The sequence below is a fragment of the Megalops cyprinoides genome, chromosome 6 (assembly GCF_013368585.1).
Source record: "Megalops cyprinoides isolate fMegCyp1 chromosome 6, fMegCyp1.pri, whole genome shotgun sequence".
Classification (NCBI taxonomy): Eukaryota; Metazoa; Chordata; class Actinopteri; order Elopiformes; family Megalopidae; genus Megalops; species Megalops cyprinoides.
Window position 1 is genome coordinate 34,183,354 of NC_050588.1, and position 6,754 is coordinate 34,190,107.

Consider the following 6,754-nt stretch of genomic DNA (forward strand, 5'->3'; position numbering starts at 1 on the left):
CCTTATTATTACTATTATTTTAATTACATTGAAAACAATAACAAAATATTATCTAATTTAGTAAAAATCAATGTAAATCAACAACATTAGCTTATTATAGAGGAAATTCCTGCATAATCTCTCCTAATACCTCACTGTTATATTTAATATGGGTAATTAAGCATAAGAGATAACTGAATTATTGCAATAAAACAACAATTACTGTAGTGCAGGATAAATATGCATTTTATTCATATATCAGATTGTTTTTGTGTGTGGAACTAATATGTTTCGTGCAAAACAGATTTCGAATCCTTTATAGCAAGACCCACGACTGAGCATGCAAAACAGTGCTTTTTCCTGTGGAAAACAGTTAAAGATTCAACAATGTATATAACATTCTCCACTTTCCCCCTAGGGAGCTCGACAGAAATAGCACACATTTAAAAGCATGAACACACGCTTCAGCGTAGGCAAAGGCGTGGCTGAATGCACATTTTCCCTGTTTGTTAACGGACGGGGTTTCCCAGTGAAGAGATGAGTAATCACGTGTTCACATCTGGGGTTCCGTCACACCTTTTCATTTTTTTTTGTGCAAACGTGACTAAAAAAATGAACAAAGCACAGTGTTTGGAGGAGATTTTGTTTTGTTGTTTTTGAGTTTTGCCTAAAACCACATGGCTACATTATGAGTTGATGGACACTCTTCATTGAACACATTAATATGCTCAAGTGCTTGTAGGCTCTTTTCAGAATGACAAATTCAAGGCATATATCTCCATAAAAAGCTTTGAACAAAGTGAACATTCTCTACAATGCCCTTAATTTTCAAAGATCAGGCCTAGGTCTTTGACCTAGGACATGGTCAGACATGTATGTTTTGTTACAATTGGTGTACTTTCACGTTTAATTACTTTGTAAATGTATTTGAACATATGAGTATGTGTGTTTGCATGGGTGTTAATCTATTTAACATAGAGTGAGCTAGTGAAAATACTAAGGTCCAGATTCAGTCTAACACAAAAAGTGTGCATCTTCAGTAACATTCAAACAAGTACTATGTTTTTCAACTATTACACAGCATTTCTCGAGTGATGTCAGCAAGCACTGAACTACTTATGTTGTGTATCAGAAAAAAAAGGAATGCTTGTCTACATTTATTTAATTTCATTAATTATGGTTAGATTAAGCCATAGCCTAAGTAACCTATATTACACATAAGGAGACACTATTTCATGTGCAGTTTAAATGCGGTGAAGGTGATTGAAATATTAACAGTGGTAGAGTTGCGAAGGGAAGGGGGAACATGAGAAAAGTCCGGATAAAAGATGAAGTTTGCCCAAAGGCACCTCCGTGGATGTGGAGAGCTTACTTGCTGTGATGGTACTGCATGGGTACTGAACCTCAGAAACACCCAGCATCAGTGTTGCTTGTTCCTGTAGTTCTCACTCCAGGCAGCTAAAACCAAGTTTTTAAAGCCTGTCCCTGTTTGATGAAGACCTTCGCTGACAGGTGAATGTTTGCAGCCCTGCTGTGAGCAGGAAGTGTGTATTTGTGTGCTTGTGCAATTTGGAAGCAGTTTGTTTCCCTGGCATCAAAGCCAAAACAATGCCAAGAAGCCTCGTCTTCCCCCCCCCTCCCCCCCCCCCCCATCACGGAATGCCAAGAAGTGTTTTCATTTTGTTCGTTTCTTCTGAATATTGTGATTATTATTAGGACTGATATGTGGAAAAAAAAAAAAAACGTGTGCTTTGTTTGATTTGTTGACGGGTTTGATCCATTACTTTAACTGTGGAGTTCTGCATGGTTTTGTCTTGAAGAGTATTAGATGCATAGAGCTCTCCGCTGGCACCGTGTCCTGTTTCAGCTCCGTGCTCCCTGCAGAGCAAGAGTCAGACCGCTCTGAACCCGGCTGCCAGCATTGACTCCACTCACCATGGGGGCATCCACTGGCACTGCCAGCATGCCAGGAGGCATTTAGTGTGCTCACACAAACAGACCTGAACAGGTACTGCCTTATACAGTATCATGTCTAAGTTTGCTTACTGTGTTGGTCCAGCTGGCAGCCAGGGGCAGAAGATAGGCGAGCCACACTAGAAACAGGAAATGGCGCCGTTCTTCATACAATACAATTTTTGGGTATTTATTAAATTATGGAAGAAGAAGAAAAAAAAAACTACATCAACAATGCTTTATGAAGAAATGCTAATGAATGTACAATAAGATATGCTGTATGTAGTCTTTAAAACACACCGACTAAAAAGAAATCTATTTATTAAAAAATGGTATTATAATAGCTTGTGTTGTATGTTTTTATGCATTTGAACATCACATGCGCTGTAAACGGAACGACAAAATGTGGATTTTGCTTGGAATGTACTTTCTCCATTGTGTGAGTCACGGAAATGGCCACATCTGTTTTTATAATTATTAATAAGTTACAAGTACAAAAAAATCATTCAGTTTCTGATTTTACTATTATGTAATGCCCTAAGAGATGCAGTTCTTCATATCGCCTTGAAGAATTTCAGTCTTTTTTGCAATATTCCTTCACTCGTTAGTCTGATTGTCAAGAGCCTTGAGTAAGGAAACACATTCTAAATCAAAATATAAATAGCAAGCCATTTTAAATAGCAAAAATCTAAATACAAATAGCAAGAGCATTAGCAGTAAAATATACTGATTGTAACAACAGTGATGTAATCATACTATTAAGCATTACATGAAATTAATTTGGTGGTACAGATTAATTTGAAGTTGAACAGGATTATCCAATGGTGTGCATGTAGGTGGTACGATTGCATTTTTCAGACTTAAAGGGCATCTGTAGCTCCTCTCTGGAAATTTGTATCAGTAGTTATTGTAACGCTACATCTATCATTTAACATTTAAGGTGACCAATATTTCCCAGAAGACTTTGATGGGCTTTTTAGGTATACCCCACCAAAAACACACAGTCTGTAAGAACCCAAAAGTCATTAGCTGATTGACTGTTGGAATTAGAATCGGTTGAAGGCAGAGATTGCAGTATTCCTTTTGTTTTTCTAAGCCGTATTGAACAAACCTCAATGAAAGACTAATTGTTTATAGTCAGGACGCTGAAGATGGCTATTGTTATTAGCTGTAGAATGACATGGCCCATAAGAGAATCGATGTAAGAAAGTCACGTGAAGTGCACCTTCAGGCGGTTTTCATGCCAAAATGACTTGAGCTGCTGCTGAAAGATTGTGAAGCAGTGTGCTTTCTTCCAGATGTGTTGATGGTGCAGTTTCTAACTGGATCCAGATGTGGGGTGTGTGTGACGCTGGCAGCACTGCAGGGTATTGTGATATAGGACGAGACCATCTGGCAAAAAAAAAACAAAAAAAAAACAGCCTGATTCACAATGTAGGATTTCACCTCCTCAGAGAGCTTCCTCTTTATAAGCCTTGCTGCAAAATGAGATGTAATGATAAATTCATGAACAATAGACACACTGAAATAGCATATAGCTACTTAGCCTAATGTACAAGTCCAAAAAAGGTGGCAAACGTGATGATGAAAGAGTGGGCCAATTAAACTTCAAAGTGATCCAGCTGAGCACTTTGGAAGAGGGAGTGCATCCACAAATTATCTCCGGAGACGCCTGTCAATTATTCATTGGAGCAGTTGCCATTTGTTGAGTGCTGCTACTGACAGTGTTGAAAGACAGCGGTTTCCAAACTGCCAGCTTGCAAACATAACACTTTCATAAAGTATAACTTCTTTTCCTTAAAAGCTTGAGGTTTTATTTACGAGTGTAACGTTTTCTTTTGGTGGGAAACAGCGGGTTATTTTAATTTAAGCGAGCCGTGGGTAAAACGCTTGAGCTGTCAAAACTCTGAGTTGGGTGTAAAAAATGTATTCAGGCTCTCAAGGTTAAAAGATCTGCTTGTTCTACTTAGATTATCTTGTGGGTGTGGATAGGGAACCAGTCACTGGTCTGTCTCTAAGATGGTGATTCACTCCTACCACTGTGTTTTTCATAATATCACTAGGACCCAATCCCATTACCTGCAGCTGTTTTGATGTTTGTATTATAGTTGGAATTCTGCCTTGACCTCTATGGTTGCTGTTCCTCTCTGTGCTTACCTTGAACTTATGATGGAGCACCCCGTCAAATGAATGATACTTGACAATGTTTCCAGATGCATTCCGTGGAATTATGTGTGTTATAAGCAAAACATAGTTAAATTCTCGCAAGTTGGAACGTTTAGGTTGGGAAAGTAACAGTGCAATTAGCACTGCAGAATAAACCTATGACTCATTTTTGACGAACACAACTCAACCCAAGTACTTTGATTGTGAATCTGATTCAATTATTGAGCAAAATACTCAATCATTACTCTCAGGCGGACATGAGGTGGGCATGTTGTTTATGTGTAATGAGTAACAATCAATAATAATTTCCAGAATGGGTAATATTGTAAGGATTGTGGCAGTAATATTTTTCATCATCATCATGAAATTAGACATGTTTCATGTTTCCATGAATAGTGCAGTACTTGTGTACCCAATTTCACACTGACCAGCCCAATAGAGCTAATGTGCATGTTGTGTTTAAAATGCTACAAATTAACTGGCTTACAGCAGTCGCTGTCTGTGAATACTGTAAGGAGCAGCATCCAAAAAAAAAAAAACTGTAAAAGTCCAATGACAATATGCCAAATAGACCAGGAGGAGATGCCGTTTAAGTTTTCTACCAAAAAAAAAAAAAAAAAAAAAACCCAAATAACTGAATCTCCAGTGTGGCGAGAAAACCCTGTGTAGCAGGTCTGAGATCTTGGCGACATTCTAGTGATTTTCAATGACTTTTGAAAATGGAATTTCAACTGACTGTGCAGTCGAGCAGCTATTGGCATAAGCCTCTACTTGCCTGCCAAATTCGGAGAGCTTTTATACGAGTGTGGGTTTTATAGAAAATGTAGCTGAAAACACTGAACTAAATCAGAACAAATACAACAGGGTTCCGGCTGCTTTGGGGCTTGGCCTCCTAATAGTGATAGATTTCGCTGAGTAATAATAAACAAAAAGAAAAAAAAAAAACTCTGAAACTCGCCAACTCTTATACCTCTGAGCCTTACAGCCTTAACTAGAACTGCAACTTGGACTAAAACTAAAACAAAACTTTAAAAGCAGAAATTGCAAATGATGCATTCACTTTGTCAGTGCAGGGACTGAATTCTATTCAATGTTCCTCTCAGGTATCCCGGCAACATACTGCATTTTTTTTGGGGGGGGGGGGGGTGGAGTTTTAAAAACAATTTAATACACAGGCCTTTACATTACGTGTGGCTTGCATTTTAACCATGGCACAGCCCCGCTGTCTGTTGACAGCCAACCTCCCGCAGCCAGTTTCTGTCAGCGGTAATTATCCCCCGACAGCCGGACCCCACACGTCTATCCGCAGCCTCACATGAGCATGCGGATGCTGTCAGCTCGCTGACTCGGAAAACAAGATCTCAATTCCTCTGCAGGGGGAACATCACCAAAACGAACAACTTAATGAGCTCTCGCCAGCCGCTTAACAAACCGAGACTGTTTACTGGACGCGGGCAATTGCCTTTCCCGGCTTCAGGTGATTCGTCAGCATGACACCTCCGTATTTACTAGGGAATTATTGCAGACAGAGGGCCTCTTATCTTCAGGAACGTTGCAATATTGCACTGTACAAACTGATATTGCTTTTGATTATCAAAGTATGAAGGTGATACACATACAGTATATGTGTCATACAGTTTAACCTCTCACTATCTTTGTAAGAACATTTGGATAAACTGTTGTGTCATCAGTGGTGGGTTCGAAAAAGGTTTTGAAAAATGATTTCATTTTAATGAAATTATGAAAATATATGTTTGATATTAAGTTCAAAAGCAAACAAATTTAAACGGTTAAAATAAACATTATAGATGAACTCAATTAACACTAAAGTGCATGTCAGCATTCAAAGGGCAAGTTAAATTGATGGTTTGACCTCTAAGAGTAATGGGTGATGCATTCCTTGCACAGTTAAATCTAATAACTTTCTAGTATATTATCCATTAGGGGGACCAGGCACCTTTGGTGCAGGACACCCTGTTTTTATTTCTCATATGTTTTTCCTTTCCCTTTTGCCACTTGCTATAAAATCCAGATGGTCTATGAAAAACTTATCAAATCTGGCAAGTTTGTAAAGGACTGTGGGCGCTCTCTTCACTCCCAATATGGTATTGACCAGGGCTCATAGCAGTGCTATGACAGATTTTTCTTGTGCAATTTTATACCTTAATAACTAACAAGCACAGCTTACCACAGCAAAGGGCCCAGAGTCACTACACATAAGCTGAACCTTTTTGCAATTGACACTCATGACATTAACGATACTGGATTTTTTTTTTTTGTAAAATGCTTCAGATGCATTTAGTCTGAGTTTTCACAAATGAATTCTTTGGAAGTTCCAATTTGTAATGATTATATATTGGAGTACATTATAAATGATGCTTTCTTATACAGTAGAAGGAGTAAATGGTAATACATGAAAGTGAAAGTATTCTGTTCTGTCTATGTAGAAACTATTGAATTTCAACTGCAAAACTGTTGTCACATCATTTGTCCAACTGTAGTTTGCTTTTGTATGCCTTTCAACATACAATCTAAAACATAGGTTTTCCCCCCCATCCTTTCCCATGTTAATTTGGTTGCATATGGAAACAAATAAAACATTAACTTCCCGACCTTATTTCTGACACTGATAACCATTTAATACTGAACACTTCAA